General features: G+C 36.8%; 1 protein-coding gene across 4 annotated transcripts in view; it reads left to right on the forward strand.

The window, feature by feature from the left end:
* STAG1 (stromal antigen 1) overlaps window positions 1–18,913 on the forward strand; it is a 428,984-nt gene that overhangs the window by 278,101 nt on the left and 131,970 nt on the right. The gene's annotated exons all lie outside the window — the stretch shown is intronic.

Below are 18,913 nucleotides of genomic sequence, written 5' to 3' on the forward strand. Positions count from 1 at the left end.
ATATATACAATGGAATATTATTCAGCCATTAAAAAATAATGAGATCTTGGGCGCCTGGGTGGCTCAGTTGAGCGACTGCCTTCAGCTCAGGTCATGATCCCGGACTTCCAGGATCAAGTTCCGCATCGGGCTCCCAGCTCCTTGGGGAGTCTGCTTCTCCCTCCGACCTCCTCCTCTCTCATGCTCTCTCTCCCTCATTCTCTCAAATAAATAAATAAAATCTTTAAAAAAAAAAAAAAAGAGATCTTGCCATTTGCCACAATATGTATGGACCTTAAGAGCATTATGCTAAGTAAAATAAGTCAGGCAGAAAAAGATAAATATTGTGATATATATGGACTCTTAAAACAAAAAAACAAGCTCATAGATACAGAGAGCAGATTGGTGCTTGCCCGAGTCAGGGTGGGAGAAATGGGTGAAGAGGGTCAAAAAGCAAGAAGAAAAAAAATACGGTGTACTACTCAACAACCCAGAAAATAGTTGATTGTTATCTAGTAATTTGTGGTTATCTTCTGTATTATTAGGAAATTTAGGCAAGTTTAATAAATTTGCACTGAACTTCCTTAATGGGTAATGGAACTTTTAGAAAATAACCTGGAAGATGAAAATACACCGGCAAATTCTGTTCAATAACTGATTTTAAAAAAGATACTGAGAGAGACTGTACAACCTGATAGGGACACATACCCCCCCCCACACACACATCTTAAAGTTGGAGATATCTGCAATTTGGGCAAATATTTCAACCAATTAAAAAAGTAAAAACCACCTGTCTTTTTAGGAAACTTAAAAATAAGAAAACAGAACTGTTTATATTTACAAATTTACTATATTCAGCTCTCATACTTGAGTTTCTGTTACCATTTTACTTCAGCCTATTCTAATTTTTGTTTATCTGAGAACTACTTTAGTTCACCTTAAAAAAAAATAGAGCCAATGCCTTTACTTCAAGTATGGAATATTTAGAGTTTCATATCCTCTTTTTTGCATAAACTACACATTCTATGAATTATTGAAAAATTAATTTTTTGAATTTTTAAAAAATTTTAATTATTTTTGAGAGAATGAGTGTACATAAGAGTAGGGAGAGGGAGAAGAAGACTGCCTGTTGAGCAGGAAACCTGATCCCAGGACCCTGAGATCATGACCTGAGCCGAAGGCAGACACTTACTGCCTGAGCCACCCAGGTGCCCCCTGAAAAATTAATTTTTAAAAATAAAAGTTCTTCCACATACCTGTCATGCAGTCTTTTTTTTTTTAAATTACAACTTAGTAGAGGTTTAATTTACATAAAACAAATTACACGATGTGATATAGTTATTTATAAGAAATACATATTTGGTCATTTGGAACTTTCAGTCCTACCCCCAGGCTCTGAGGGGTGGAGGAGGGCTGAAGATTGAATCAGCTGTTCGCAGTGACATAATTAATAATGAAGCAGTGAAGCCTCCATAAAGACCTATAGGGTTGGGTTCAGAGAGCTTCTGGGTTGTTGAACACATAATAGATGTGAGGAGAATAACACACCTGAAGAGGGCTTAAAAGCTCTGTTCACCTTTCCTGTGCATTGCCTTATATATCTCTTAATCTGACTGTTGATTCAAATTCTTTATCATATCCTTTAATGAATTGGTAAATGTGACTAATTGTTTCCCTGAGTTCTCTGAGCCACTCTAGCATATTAAAAGAATCTAAGGAGAGGTTGCCTGGGTGGCATAGTTGGTTAAGCATCTGACTCTTGGTTTTGGTTCAGGGTGATTTCATAGTGGTGAGATTGAGTTGGGCTCTATAGTCAGCACAGAGTCCACTGGTAATTCTCTCTCCCTTCTGCTTGCTCTTGTGTTCTCTCTGTCTTTCCCTCTCAAATAAATCTTAAACAAAAAACAAAAACAAACCTAAGGAGCAGGTGGTTGGAACCTCCGATCTGTAGCCCATGGGTCAGAAGCATAGGTGACAAAAGCCTGGGCTTCAGACTGCCATCTAAATTGGGGGAGTAGAGGACAGTCTTGTAGGACTGAGCCCTTTATCTGTGGAATCTGATGCTGTGTTTAGGTAGAGAGTGTCAGAATTGAGATGAATTCTCAGAAACTAGCAGGTACTATTGGTGTGTGTGTGTGTGTGTGTGTGTGCGCGCGCGCGCGCATGCATGCTGGGGAAACCCATGCCCCGTATTCAAATTGGGCCCAGAAATACAAAAAGAGTTGGTATCAGACAAGAGTAAAGTGCGTAAGTTAAGGAGTTTTGATGTATGTATGTGTATATATATATATATATACACATACATACATCAAAACTCCTTAACTTATATATATATATATATATATATATATATATATATACAGTTTTAAAACTACTACAGGCAAGATAATGAATATATCCGTCATCCTCAGAAATTTTCTCTTGCCATTTTTTAATTCCTCCCAATCTTGCCAGTCTCCCCCACTTCCATCCTCAAGCAGTTCTTGATTTGCTAACTGATTTGTTTACACTTTTAAGGATTTCATAAAAATGGAATTGTACAATATGTGCTCCTGATATTTGTTATTTTTGTCTTTATCTGACTTTTTTCACTAAGCAAAATTAGTCTTTCGTCATTAAGACTGTTAAATGTAAGTTTTTCATAGATGCCCTTTATCACGTTGAGGAAATTTCCCTTCTATTCTTTTTCTGAGGTTTTTAATTAGAAATGGATCTTGAATTTTGTCAGATGCTTTTCTACATCTGTTAAGATCAGTATATGCAGTTTTTCTTCTCTTAAGACTATTAATATGAATTGAGTTAGTTGAATTTCAAATGTTAGCCTTAAATTCTTGAGATAAATTCCTCATAGTCCTGTTGTATTATTCTTTCTATATATTGTTGCGTATGATTTCCTGAATTTTCCTAAGAATTCTGCTTCTTTGCTCAAGAGAGATATATCTCTTTTTTGTTTTTATCAAATGTCTCTGACTGCTTTTGAACCATGGTAATGCTGGCTTTTTTTAATGATTTGCAGTGTATTTTCTCCTTTTTAATTTTCTGGAAGAGTTTAATAGTATTGTTATTATTTTTCTTCAGATAGGTATTATATCATTGGGACCTAGAATTTTCATTATAAGGATGTTTTTAAGTGCAAAATAAATTTCTTTAATAGATACAAGGCTGTTCATTTTATATCTTACAAGAAAATGATACATTGATCCAAGTTATTAAATTATATCCCCCAACTGTCAGCATAAAGTTGTTTATAATATTTGTGGTTTCACATCTCTTGTATCAATTGTATTTATTTTTCTTAAAAATTGAGATTTGGGGAGGAGTTGTTAAGATGGTGGAGGAATAGGGGAACCTTAAGCTTGCCTCCTCCCTTGAACACAGATAGATAAATATCAAATCATTATGAACACCCAAGAAATTAATCTGAGGACTGAGAGAACAAAACTGCAAGTCTTACAAGTAGAATCATGGAAGGTAGGAACTCTGAAGAGTTGATTTGGGGGATATAAGAACTATGGGTGCTGCAGAGGAGAGGGATCCCTGCTTATAGAGACTACTACATGGTATTATAAGCAGCAGAGCATAAAATCTCAAGTTTTAGAAGCCTGCCATCACAGAGTCATGCCTGCCTTAGTGGTGCTCCTATGAGGAGGGAGGGCAGAGACCCATGAGTAGGCAGCATAATCTGAGGATATCCTAGGTCACACAGAGAGAAGGTTTCCCTACTTGGAGTGCATTTGGTACAGGTGCCATTGATCTGCCCCCTTCCCCAACATAGGAACAAAGACACCAGATTAGAGCAACAAACCTTGGCTCCAGGTTTGTGCTCCAGCTTACCATAAACTCCTAACTACTGCGTGGTCAGCTGACTATTTTCTGGGACCAGCCAGCACTGGCCACAGCACAAGACCCTCCTCCAGATGAGCACAGGTCCCTGCCTGAGGGAAGGAGGGTGGTCTCTGAAGTTTGAGGTTTTAAAACACAACTTCACCTGAGGTAAAACACAAGAGTGCGGTGCCGGCTGACATGTGGAGAGCTCAGGCACAGAGAGAATGACGGGATCTGATGGAAGCTGGGGACACAGGAGGGGTGAATGTTTGCTCCTCTATAAGGGCTTCCTGAGGAGTAGCTGGCTTGAGCTCTGCTCTCCTGAGACAACAGGGTAACGCCATTTCCACCCCACACCCACAAGCACTAACCAGCCTCAGTGAGAAAAACAGCGCCACCAAGGGGAGGCCTGAGTCATGTAAACCAAATCCTGCACACACACCCCCACAATTCTACAAGTGCATCTTCACTAGGTCAAGTCCCCCTGAGAATCCAGAGTATCGAGCCCCACCTTGAAAAGACCAGCACAAACCCCTACCCATATGAAGTCTGTTGATCATAGAGTCCTAGAAAGTTTAGCTTTGGGAACGATAGGATCTAGCTTCCTTTTTTGTTTGTTTGTTTAAATTCAATTAATTAACATGCAGTGTAGTATTAATTTCAAAGGTAGAGTTCATTGATTCTTCAGTCTTACGTGCTCATTATATCACATGCCTTCCTTAATGTCCATCACCTAGTTACCCTATCCCCCCCCACCTCCTCCTCTCCACCAACCCTCAGCTTGTTTCCTTTGGAAAAGAGAGTCTTATGGTTTCTACCTGTCTCTAATTTCTTCTTATATTTTTTTCCTTTCTTCCCCTATGATCCTCTGTTTTGTTTCTTAAGTTCCGTATATGAGTAAGGTTATATGATAATTGCCTTTCTCTGATTGACTTCATTTAGCGTAATACCCTCTAGTTCTATCCATGTCATTGCAAATGGCAAGATTTCATCTTTTTGATGGCTGAGTAGTATTCCGTGTGTGTGTGTGTGTGTGTGTGTGTGTGTGTGTGTATCCCTGTGTCGTCTTTATTCATTCATCTGTTGTTGACACTTGGCCTGTTTCCATAGTTTAGCTACTGTAAACACTAGGGTACAGATACCCCTTCAGATCATTACATTTCTGTCTTTGGGATAAATACCAAGTAGAGCAGTGGTTCAACTAGGGTAGGTAAGCTCTATTTTCAGCTTATTGAAGAACCTCCATACTGTTTTCCAGAGTGGCTACACCAGCTTGTATTCCCTTACACAGTGTAAGAGATTTCCCCTTTCTCTGTATCCTTGCCAACATCTGTCCTTTCCTGACTTGTTAATTTTGGCCATTCTGACCGGTATGAGATAGTATCTCATTGATTTTGATTTGTATTTTTCTTTTTTTTTTTTTTTAATATTATTTGACAGAGAGAGATCACAAGTAGGCAGAGAGGCAGGCAGAGAGAGAGGGGGAAGCAGGCTCCCCGCTGAACAGAGAGCCTGTTGTGGGGCTCAATCCCAGGACTCTGAGATCATGACCTGAGCCGAAGGCAGAGGCTTAACCCACTGAGCCATCCAGGTGCCTCTGTATTTTTCTAATGTTGAGTGATGTTGACCATTTTTTATGTGTCTCTTGGCCATTTGTATTGTCTTCTTTGGAGAAATGTTTTCTGCCTCTTTCTCAATTAGATTATTTGTCCCTTGGGTGTCGAGTTTGAGAAGTTCTTCATAGATTTTGGTTACTAGCCTTTTATCTGATAGGACATTTGCAAATATCTTCTCCCATTCTGTTGGTTGTCTTTTGGTTTGTTAGAACACTCATGAAGGAAATTGAGGAAGATACAAAGTAATGGAGAAACAGTCTATGCTAATGGACTGGAAGAACAAATATTGTTAAAATGTTTTTGCTGCCTAGAGCAATGTATACATACAACCAAAATACCATCAAGTTTTTTACAAAGCTGGAACAAATAATCCTAAAATTTGTATGGAACCAGCAAAAAATCCAAATAGCCAAAGGAATATTGAAAAACAAAACCAAAGCTGGTGGCATCACAATTCTGGACTTCTAGGTATATTACAAAGCTATAATCAACAAGACAGTATAGTACTGGCACAAAAACAGGCACATAGATCATCAGAACCCAGAAGTGGACCCTTAACCCTGTGGTCAGCTAACCTTCAACAAGGCAGGAAAGACTATCCAGCAGAAAAAGGACAGTCTCTTCAATAAATGGTGTTGGGAAAACTGGGCAACGACATGGAGAAGAATGAAACTTTACACCATATACAAAAATAGACTCAAAAATGCATGAAAGACCTATTTTTAAAATTTTCTTTTTAATTTGCATTTTAAAAAATTTTTTAAATGTTTTGTCTTGTGATGAAAACATTTTTCTTAAGATTTTATTTATTTGAGGGGCACCTGGGTGGCTCAGTGGGTTAAAGCCTCTGCTTTTGGCTCAGGTCATGATCCCAGGGTCCTGGGATCGAGTCCCACCTCGGGCTCTCTGCTCCGCAGAGAGCCTGCTTCCTCCTCTCTCTCCCTGCCTGCCTCTCTTGCCTACTTATAATCTCTGTCTGTCAAATAAATAAATAAATCTTAAAAAAAAAAAAAAAGATTTTACTTATTTGAGAGACCAGGAGTAGGATTGAGGGGCAGAGGGTGAGGGAAAAGTAGACTCCCCCACTGAGCGGGGAGTCCAGTGCAGGGCTTGGTCCTAGGACCCCAAGATCATAACCTGAGCTGACGTCAGACGTTTAGCCGACTGAGCCACTCAGGCACCCATATTTTTGTATGTATATTAATTGTATCTTTTGGATCTAGCTTTCTTTATTTTTTTTTAATTTTTTAATATTTTTTAATTTTTTAAAAAGATTTATTTATTTAACAGACAGAGATCACAAGTAGGCAGAGAGGCAGGCAGAGAGAGAGAAGGGGAAGCAGGCTCCCCGCTGAGCAGAGAGCCCTATATGGGGCTCGATCCCATGACCCCGGGATCATGACCTGAGCCAAAGGCAGAGGCTTTAACCCACTGAGCCACCCAGGCACCCCCAAGATCTAGCTTTCTTTAACATGCAGAACAAAACACTCCTAGGATCTAGATTTGTTTTCCTGAACAAAATCACAAGATGGAGGAATTCACCCAAAAAGAAAGAACAGGAAGTAGAAGTAATGGCCAGGGATTTAATTACTACAGATAAAAATAATATTTGAACTACAATTTAAAACAACAATTATAAGGATACTAGCTTAGCTTGAAAAAAGTATGGAAGACACTAGAGAATCACTTACTGCAGAGATAAGCAATCAAAAATCTAGTCAAGCCAAAATTTAAAATGCTATAACTGATGTGCAAACCCAAATAGATGTCATAACAATGAGGATGGATGAATCAGAGGACTAAATCTGTGACATAAAAGATAAAATTATGGAAAATAATGAAACTGAAGTGATGAGGGTATTGGATCACAAAGGAAGACTCAGGAAACTAAGTGACTTCTTAAAATATAATAGCATCCATATCATAGATGTCCCAGAAGGTGAAGAAAGAGAAAAAGGGGCAGAAGGTTTATTTGAGCAAATTATAACTGAAAACTTCCCTAATCGGGGGAATGACACAGACATCAAAATCTAAGAAGCACAGAAAAGTCCTATTAAATTCAGCAAAAAGCTGGTCATCACTTAAATATATCATAGCTAAATTCACAGAATACATATACAAAGACAGAGTCCTGAAAGCAGCACGTTAAAAATACCCTTAACCTACAAGGGAAGCCATGCTAGGTTTGAAGCATATCTGTCCACAGGACTGTGGCAGGCCAGGGGAGAATGGCAGGATATATTCAGTATACTGACTTCAGTATACTGAACCTTACACCTAATGGGGAAAATACGCAGCCAAAAATAATGTATTCAGCATGGCTATCACTCAGAATAGAATGAGAGATAAAGAGGCTCCTAGACTAAAAAGAACTGAAGGAGTTTGTGGCCCCTAAACCAGTCTTACAAGAAATATTAGAGAGGAGTCTCTTAGTGGGGGGAGAAAGAACAAAAGTAACAGACTAGAAAGGAACAGACCATCAGCAGAAGCACCATCTTTACAAAGAGTAGAATGGCACTAAATTCATATCTTTAAGTAATCACTTTGAATGTAAATAGACTAAATTCTCCAATTAAAAGACAAAGGATACCAGATAAAAAATAAGAGCCGTCTATATGCCACCTACAAGAAATGCATTTTAGGGGGCGCCTGGGTGGCTCAGTCAGTTGAGCATCTGACTCTTAATTTCACAGTTGTGAGTGCAAGTCCTGTGTTGGGCTGTACCCTGGGTGTGGACCATATTTGAAAAAAAGACAGAGATTCATACCTAAAGACACCTGCAGGTTGAAAGTAAGGGGAGGGAGAATAATCTGTCATGCTGATGGACATAAAAAGAAAGCCTGAGTAGCCATATTTATATCAGATAAACCAGATTTTAAAGCAAAGACTGTAAGAAGAGTTAAAGAAGGGCATTGTTTCATAATTAAGGGGTCTGTCCATCAAGAAGATCTAAAAATTATATGTATATATGCTCTCAATTTGGGAGCATGCAAATATATCAATCAACTAATAACAAACATAAAGATACTCATTGATAATAATACACTAATGGTAGGGGGCTTCAACACCCTACTTATAGCAATGGGGTGTTAGATGAACAGGTCTTCTAAGCAGAAAATCAACAAGGAATCAAGGGCTTTGAAAGACACTCTACCAGATGGACTTAACAGATACATTCAGAACATTTAATCCTAGAACAGCAGAACACATTGTTTTAGAGTGCACCTACAACATTCTCTAGGATAGATCATATACTGGCTCACAAATCAGCTCTGAGTAAGTACAAAAGGATCATGAACATTCTATGCATATTTTTAGACCAAAATACTATGAAACTTGAAGTCAAACACAAGAAAAAATTTGGAAAGACCACAAATACGTGGAGATTGAAGAACATCCTACTAAGAAATGAATGAGTTAATCAGGAAATCAAGAAATTTTAAAAAGTGCATGAAAAGAAATGAAAATGAAAACATAACAGTCAAATCATTGGGTTGCAGCAAAGTGAGTCCTAAGAATGAAGTATACTGCAACACAAGCCTACATCAAAAAGCAAGAAAATTCTCAAAATATGCAACTAACCTTACACCTAAAGGTGCTAGAAGAGGAACAGCAAATAAAGCCCAAAGCCAGCAGTAGTAGAGAAATAGTAAAGATTGGAGCAGAAATAAATGATAGAGAAACAAAAAGTACAGTAGAACAGATCAACAGAACTAAGAGCTGATTTTTTCAAAAAATTAATAAAATTGATAAACCCCTAGCCAGAGTTACAAAACGGAAAAGACCGCACACCCAAATAAATTCACAAATGAAGGAGGAAAGATCACAACCAACACCACAGAAATACAAATAATCATTAGAGAATATTATGAAAAATTATATGCTAACAAACTGGGCAATCTGGAAGAAATGGACAAATTCCTAGAAACATACAAATTACCAAAACTGAAAAAAGGAAGAATTGGAAAATTTGAACATGACCAGCAAGGAAATTAAATCAGTAATGAAAAATCTCCCAAAACAAAAGTCTAGCACCAGATACCTTCACAGGGGAATTCTACCATACGTTAAAGAAGAGTTTAATACCTATTCTTCTCAAGTTATTCCAAAAAATAGAAATGGAAGGCGCACCTATGTGACTCAGTTCGTTAAACATTTGACTTAGTTTTGGTTTGGTCATGATCTCAGGTTCCTGGGATTGAGCCTGCATCAGGCTCCACCCTCAGCAAGGAGTCTGTTTTTTCTCTCCTTCTCTCTGTCCTTCCCCCTCACCCATGTGCTTGCTCACTCCTCTCTAAAATAAATAAATCTTTAGAAAAAAATAGAAATGGAAGGAAAACTTCCAAACTCCTTTTACGAGGCCAGCATTACCTTCATTCAAAAACCAAAGACCGGGGGTGCCTGGGTGGCTCAGTGGGTTAAGCCGCTGCCTTCAGCTCAGGTCATGATCTCTGGGTCCTGGGATCGAGTCCCGCGTCGGGCTCTCTGCTCGGCGGGGAGCCTGCTTCCCTCTCTCTATCTCTGCCTACCTCTCCATCTACTTGAGATCGCTCTCTGCCAAATAAATAAATAAAATCTTAAAAAGAAAAAAAAAAAACCAAAGACCCCATTAAAAGGAGAATTACAGGCCAATATACCTGATTAACATGGATGCAAAAATTCTAAAGATACTAGCAAATCACATCTAAACTACATCAAAATAATTATTCACCTATTTCATGATCAAATATGATTTATTCTTGGGCTCCAAGAGTGATTCAGTATTCATAATCCACTGACATGATATACCACATTAATAAAAGAAAGCATAAGAACATTATGATCATATCAGTAGATATAGAAAAAACATTTGACAAAATATAACATCCATTCTTTTTTTCTTTTTTTTTAAAGATTTTTAATTTATTTGCCAGAACATGTTAGCATGAGAAGGGGAGGGGCAGAGGGAGAGTGGAAAGCAGGCTTTTGATGAATAAGGAGCCCCATACAAGGTTTGATCCTAAGACCCTGAGATCATGACCTGAGCCTAAGGCAGTCACTTAACTGACTAAGCCACCCCAGCAACATCCATTCTTGAGAAAAACCCTCAATAAGGGGTGCCTGGGTGGCTCAGTCGATTTAAGCATCTTCCTTCAGTTCAGGTCATGATCCCAGAGTCCTGGAATCAAGCCCCGCATTGCCCTCCCTAGCGGGGAGTCTTCTTCACCCTAGCCCTCTGCCACTATCCCCGCTCATCTCCTTCCTCTCTCTTTATCTCACTTCTCCTTTCAAATAAATAAAATTGAAAAAAGTAGGGATAGATGGAACATATCTTAGCATTATAAAGGCCATATACGAAAGACCCTCAGCTAATATGTCAATGGGGAAGAACTGAGAGCTTTCCTTGTACAGTTAGGAATAAGAGAGGGATGTCCACTCTTACCATTACCATTTAACATAGTATTGGAAGTCTTAGCCTCAGTAGTCAGACAACAAAAAAGAAATAAAAGGCATACAAATGGCAAGGAAGAAGTCAAACTCTCTTTGCAAATGACATGATACTCTATATAGCCTGAAGGACCCCCCCCAAATTGTTAGAACTGATACACAAATTTAGCAAAGTCACAGGATATAAAATCAATGTACAGAAATCTGTTGCATTTCTATACACCAATAATGAAGACACTGAAAAAAAATCAAGGAATCGATTCCATTTACAGTTGCACAAAAAACAATAAGATACCTAGGAATAAACCTAATCGAAGAGGTAAAATATGTACATTCTTAAAACTATAAAACACTTGTGAAAGAGATTGAAGAGGACACAAAGAAATTGAAAAATATTCCGTGCTCATGGATTGGAGGAACAAACATTGTTAAAATGTACTATCCAAAGCAATCTACACATTTAATGCAATCCCTATTACTATACCAACAGCATTTTTCCAGAACTAAAACAATCCTAAAATGTGTATGGACCCGCAGAAGACCCCTAATAGCCAAAGCAGTCTTGGAAAAGAAAAGAAAAGCCAGAGGCATCATGATTCCAGACTTCAGGCTATATTACAAAGTTGTATTCATCAACATAGTATGGTACTGGCACAAAATAGACATATAGATCAATGGAACAGAATAGAAAATCAGAGAAATGGACCTACAGCTATATGGTCAATTAATGTTTGGCAAAGCAGAAAAAATATATTCAATGGATAAAAGTCTCTTCAACAAATTTTGTTGGGAAAACTAGGCAGCAACCTGCAAAAAAATGAAACCAGACCACTTTTTTATACCATACTCAAAATGGATGAAAGTTCTAAACGAAGACAGGATATCATCAAAATCTTAGAGGAAAACAGAGGCAGCAACCTCTTCAGTCTCAGCTTTAGCAACTTTTTACTAGACACATTTCAGGAGGCGAGAGAAACAAAAGCTTAAGATGAACTATTGGGCCTTCATCAAGATAAAAATCTGCATAGCGGCAGAAACAAAACTAAAAGGCAGCCTATCAAATGGGAGAAGGTATTTGCAAATGACATATCTGATAAAAGGGTAGTATCCAAAATCTACAAAAAAACTTAACAAGCTCAACACTCAAAAACCAGGGTTATACCCAGTTAAGAAATGAGCAGAAGACATGAATAGACACTTTTTCAAAAAAGACATCCAGATGACTAACAGACACATGAAAAGATGTTCAACATCACTCATCATCAGGGAAATACAAATGAAAACCGTGATGGCATATGACCTTACACCTGTCAGAGTGACTAAAATTAACAACACAAGAAACAACAGATGTTGATTAGAATGCAAAGAAAGGAGAACTCTTGCACTGTTGGTGGGAATGCAAACTGGTGCAGCCATTCTGAAGAACAGTATGGAGGTTCCTCAAAAAGTTAAAAATAGAACTCCCTACAATCCAGCAATTGTACCCCTAGGTATTTAACCAAAGGTTACAAAAATACAGATTTGAAGGGGTTCATGTAACCAACCTATGGGAAGAGCCCAAATGTCTATTGATTAGTGAAGGAATTAAAAAAAAAAGTGGTATGTATCTATACAATGGAATATTACTCAGGCATAAAAAGAATGAAATCTTGTCATTGGTAAGGATATGGATGGAGGTAGAGTATACATACTAAGTGAAATAAGTCCAAAAAAGACAAATACCATCTCACTCATATGTTGAGTTCAAGAAACAAAACAGAGGAGTATATGGGGTGGGGGATAGAAAAAGAGATGGAAACAAACCATAAGAGACTCTTAAGAGAGCAAGCTGAAGGTTGATGGATGGAGGTGTGGGGGAAGAATGGGCTAGATTAGTGATGGGTATCAGGAAGGTGCTTGTTTTGATGAGCACTGTTTGTTATATGTTAATAGATGCACCACTGAATTCTACTCCTGAAACTAATATTGCACTGTATGATAACTAGAATTTACATAAAATTTGAAAAGAAAAAAAATGAGATTTTGGTTACAGTGAACTTCTCTATTTTTCTGTTTTCTGTTACATTGATTTTTGATCTATTATTTCCTTTTTACTTCTTAATTTGGGTTTCATTTTCTCTGCTTTTCTCAAGGTGAAAAGTGAGATGATGATTTAAGGCCTATTTTCTAATATTGGAATTTATTCCTATAAATCTCTCTGTTAGTACTGCATTAGCTGTATCACCTTAATTTTAGCATGTTGTGTTTCTATTTTCATTCATCTCAAAATGCTTTCTAATTTCCTTTTTGACTTGTTTCTTTGACCTATGGTTTATTTAGAAGTGTAGTATTTAGTTTACAAATATCTGAGATCTTTCTGTTCCTGATTTCTAATTTAATTCCATTGTAGTCAGAGAATATACTGTGTATAATTTGAATGGTTTTAAATTTAAGATTTGTTTTATGACCCATATTGTAGTCGAGATAAGTGTTCTATTTACTCAAGCAAAAGTACATACTGTGCTTTGATTTTAGGTCAAAATCATTTGTTAGTGTTCAGGTCTTTTCTATCCTTTACTGATTTTATCTGTTCTTAATCATTAATGAGAGGGTTTTTGTAGGAGTACTTTTATATGCTTGATACAAGTTATTATTATATAAATAATTTGAAGTTTTTTTATGCCTTTGGCTTTGTTTTCATTTTCTTAATGATACCTTTTGAAAAACAAAAGTTTTCAATTGGAATGAAGTCTTTTATTTCATTTTCTTTTCTGTATGTGCTTTTGATATATCTGTGAACATTTTGCCTAACCCCAGACTTTCTTCTGTATTTTATTCTAGAAGTTTAATAGCTTAATATTTTAAGTAAAAAGTATATGGACCATTGTTTGAGTTAACTTTTGTGTATATTGTGTTATAAGGTATACCTCTGATTTATACATATAGGTATTCATGTGTCCAAGCACCATTTGGTGAAAGGCTCCCTTCCTCCAGTTGAGTTTCCTTGGAGTTTTTTTAAATGGGCTCTAGGGTGGCATAGAGCCCAACAAGGGGCTTTGACTCCCAAGCCTGAGATCAAGACCTGAGCCGGGATCAACAGTTGGACATTTAACTGAGCCACCTAGGCACCCCCCCCTTTTCCTTAAGTGATCACTACATCCAGTGTGGGGCTCAAACTCACGACCCATAGATTAAGAGTCCCATGTTCTACCAACTGACCCAACAAGGTACTCCTCTCCTTGGAGCTTTTCTTTAAAACCAAATGAACACAAATGCAAAGATTAATTTATAGCATTTCTAATCTGTCTATCCTTACACCCATACCATCTATATTGATTATGGTAGCTTTAGAATAAATTTTTTTTAGGTTTTGAGGTATAATTGACGTAGAATATGTGAGTTTAAATTTTACAGTGTGATGGTTTGATTCACATATTTTGTGAAGTTACTGTTACAAGGTTTCCTAACACCTCAGTCATCTCACCTAAATATCTTTTTTTTTCTTTTGGTGGTTTTGATTATAGTTAAGCTTACTCTCTTAGCAACTTCCAAGTATGTAATAAATACAATTTTATTAACTGTAGTCACAATGCTGTACATTAGATCTCCAGAATTTATTCATCTGATAAGCAGAAGTTTCTACTTTTTAACATCTCTTCATTTCTCTCACCTCCCTCAGGCTCTGGCAACCACCATTCTACTATATTTCTATGAGTTTGGCTTTTTTAGATTCCACATATAAGTAGATATACAGTATTTGTCTTTTAGAGTATGCTTTTAAAATTAGGTTGTGCTAAATCCTCCTACTTTGTTCTTTTTCAGAATTGTGACAATTATAGATTCTTTGTGTTTCTGTATAAATTTTAGGGTCAGCTTGTCAATTTTTACAAAAATGTTTGCTGAAATTCTGGTGAATATAATGACTCTGTAGATGAATTTGGAGAGAATTTATTTCTTCACAGTATTAAATCTTCCAACCTATGTATATAGATTGTTATCTCAGTTTATTTAGATATTCTTTAATTTCTCTTAGCTGTTTTTTATGATTTTCAAGGTACAAGTCTTGCATTACTTTTGTTAAATTTATTTCTAAGTCTTTTCATTTTTTATGCTACTGTAAATGAAATTATTTTCTTAATTTCTGTTCTAGATTCTTCCTTATTAATATATTAAAATGCAGTTCTTTTTAATAAACCTCCAGAATTACAAGATACTTTCATTTGTTATACCATTTTGAGATTTTGTTTGTTTTACAGGTTATTTAAGATTTGCACATACAAATCATATGTGAATAAAGACCATTTTTATTCTTACTTTCTCAGTCTAAAGACTTTTTCTGTGTCTTTCTTTTTTTACCCTTATTGCATTGGCTATAGAATCTCTAGTACAGTACTGAATAAAAGTAGTAAGAGATGACAGCTTTCCATTTTTTCTGATCCTGAAGGGAAAACCATCAGTCTTTAATTCCATTAGCTTTTAAGTTTTACCTTGTTATCCTTTAGCAGGATGAGGAAATTCCCCTCTAGCCTAATTTTGTTTGTTGTTTTTATCATGATTGATTGATTGTTTTGTTTCAGTTAAGATGAAAATACAGACTTTTTCCTTTATTCTGTTCTATTAATTGGTCCTCAGCTATTAGGCCAGGTTTGCATTCTGGGAGAAATTCTGCATGATCATGATACATAATCTTTTTTTATTTTTTTTAATGCTCCTGGAATCAATTTGCTAATATTGTATTAAGGAATTTTGTGTCTACAATCATAATCTAGTTACTGGCCTTATAAAATACTCTGGGAAGTGTTCCCCTCAGCTCTGTTTTCTGAAAGAGTTTATGAAAGATTGGTATTATTTCTTTTTTATAATTTGATAGGATTCACCAGTGAAGCATTATAAACCTAGGGGCTTTTTGGGGTGACAATTTTCAATTTCTGATTAAATCATTTGTTACAGATCTATCCCAGTTTTTCTATTTGTTGATTCATTTTGGTAATTTGTGTCTCTTAGACTGTCCATTTCATGTATATTGCAGATTTGATGGCATAGTGTTGCTTATGGTATTTCCTTACAATCCTTTTCATTTCTTCTTTTTTAAGATTTATTTTTATTTATTTATCTATTTATTTATTTATTTATTAGAGAGAGCATATGCATGAGCAGGGGAAAGGGCAAAGGGAGAGAAAATCTGAAGCACACTCTGCACCATGTGCGGAGTCTGCCATGTGACTCAGTCTCAGGACCACAAGATCATAACTTGAGCTGAAACCATGAGGCAGACGCTTAACCAACTAAGCTGCCCAGGCGCCCCATGATCCTCTTCATTTCTGTAGGATTGGCAGTGATGTTTGTTTATTTCTTATAATTTGTGTCGTATTTCTTCTTGTCTTGGTCAGTCTACCTAAATGTTTATCAGTTTTATTACTCTTTTTTTAAAGATTGAACATTTGGGGGGCACCTGGGTGGCTCAGTGGTTAAATCCTCTGCCTTTGGCTCAGGTCATGATCTCAGGGTCCTGGGATCGAGCCCCGCATCAGGCTCTCTGCTTGGCGGGGAGCCTGCTTCCTCTTCTCTCTCTGCCTGCTTGTGATCTCTGCCTGTCAAATAAATAAATAAAATCTTTAAAAAAAAAAAAAAGATTGAACATTTGGTTTCATTAACATTATTTTTAATTTTTTTTGCTTAATCTTTTTTATTTCCTTCTTTCTGATTGCTGTAATTTTAATTTATTCATTTCTTTCTAGTTTTTTTAAGATAGAAACTCAGGTTACTAATCTTATTCTTCTTCCTTAGCTAGAATTTTAAGCTGTGAATTTCCCACAAAGGAGTGCTTTCACGACATCCCAGGACTATTGATATGCTGTATTTTAATTCTTACTCTGTATAAATTATTTCCTTACTTCTTTATTGTGATTTCTTCTTTGATGCATGGCTTATTAATATTAAATCTTTTATTTCCAGATATTTGGAGGTTTCCATTAATTTCTCTTCTTAATTTCTAATTTAATTTTATTGTGGTTACTAAATATACTTTGAAGGATTTCAGTCATTCCACATTTAACGGGACTTAGTTTTCCCCAACTAATTGAATCATTGAAAAAAACAATTTCTGTGCCAGAATGCCATAGATTTCTCCTGTTTTAAGAGAAAGGTTAGGGCACCTGGGTGGCTCAGTGGGTTGGGCCGCTGCCTTTGGCTCGGGTCATGATCTCGGGGTCCTGGGATCGAGTCCCGCATCGGGCTCTCTGCTCTGCGGGGAGCCTGCTTCCCCTTCTCTCTCTGCCTGCCTCTCCGCCTGCTTGTGATCTCTCTGTGTCAAATAAATAAATAAAATCTTTTAAAAAAAGAGAGAGAAAGGTTAATAACTTTCTATGACTAAATGCTTCTCATTTATTTTTGGTTGATTGTCAGAAAACTAAAATGATTGTTTTTGTCTTAGTTGTTTCTTAGGGGGAGAACATTTCCCAATCGCTTAACTCTCCTATTGCCTCATCTTCATTTCTTTTTTTTTTTTTTCCTTTAAGATTTTATTTATTTATTTGACAGAGAGAGATCATAAGTAGGCAGAGAGGCAGGCAGGGAGAGAGAGGAGGAAACAGGCTCTCCTCAGAGCAGAGAGCCTGATGTGGGGCTCGATTCCAGGATCCTGGGAATCATGACCTGAGCTGAAGGCAGAGGTTTTAACCCACTGAGCCACCCAGGCGCCCCGTCTCATCTTCATTTCTGAAAGATGTTTTCTCTTGGTATGGAATTTTAGGTTGACATGTTTTGTTTTTTTAGGACTTTTAAAGGAATTGATTCATTCACTGTGGTTTCCTTGTTTCTAACTAGAAAGAAATTTTATATATAAGATTATATACAAAGGCTCTGCCTAGGTTCTTGTGCCAATACTGCTGCCTGGCAGGCACCAATCTGGTGCAGTCTTAAGAATTACCTTCTTTGTCTTTTTTTTTTAAGATTTTATTTATTTTTAATTTATTTCAAAGAGACCACAGTGGGGTATGAAGAGGGAGAAGCAGCCTCCCCGCTGAGCAGGGAGGGAGCCCAACACAGGGCTCTATCATAGGAAGGTGAGCCACAATCAGACACTGACTGAGCCACCCAAGTGCTCAGAGGTATAACCTTTGTTTGTCTTAAGAATTACCTTATTAGGGGTGCAAGGGTGGCTCTGTGGGTTAAGCCTCTGCCTTCGGCTGGGATCATGATCTCAGGGTCCTGGGATTGAGCCCTACATCGTGCTTTCTGCCCAGTGGGGAGCCTGCCTCCTCACACCTGCCTCTCTGCCTACTTGTGATCTCTAACAAATAAATGAATAAAATCTTTAATAAAAGAATTACCTTATTACCTCTCAAAAATTACTTTCCTTCTCTGCCATCTAAACACCATTATTTTATGTTTTATGCGGTTTTTAAAGTGGAAACATAAATTCTGTCCATCATGACTCAGCCATGCAGTCTTGCGTGCAGAATATGTATTATTACTATTTTACTTTGGTCTTTCAGCTCTAAAATAATGTGGGTTTTGTTTTAGAGATTCACCCTTATTGAGTCTTGCCAGAGCATCAACCTGTTATCCTCATAGAAACGACAATTTTTAAATTTTCTATTACTTACTGCTTTTTTTAAATGAGGCCTTAAATAATCTAGTGTTGGATCTGTCACAGCTTACTTTTGATACATTAAAATTTCAGCTGCTCATAACAGGATTGCAAACAGTTGAGAATGAGACCTGCCTTCCAGAGTTATCAGTAGAGAAACCAATCGTTGATTTTTCCGGAAGTATTACTTAATATACTGATTAAGGGACGATGTTACTGCATATACATACTAGAAGTAGGAGATGTTGTGCAGTGATGGCACTTTAACACTCCGAATTTTACCTGCCACCTTAATATCAAATAAATACTGAATATTAATCTATACACTGCTAGATGTAACTACTCATTTACCCAGTTCCTTTAACAAGTAAATGGCATATAATAAGAACAAGTGGATATAAAAATAGAATTTAAAATATTGGTTATAAAAAACATATTCATGATAAATACATAGGTAAATATTTAGTGAACAAGATACACTCTTAGACTGTTGAAG

Source organism: Neovison vison, chromosome 6 (assembly GCF_020171115.1).
Source record: "Neovison vison isolate M4711 chromosome 6, ASM_NN_V1, whole genome shotgun sequence".
Classification (NCBI taxonomy): domain Eukaryota; kingdom Metazoa; phylum Chordata; class Mammalia; order Carnivora; family Mustelidae; genus Neogale; species Neogale vison.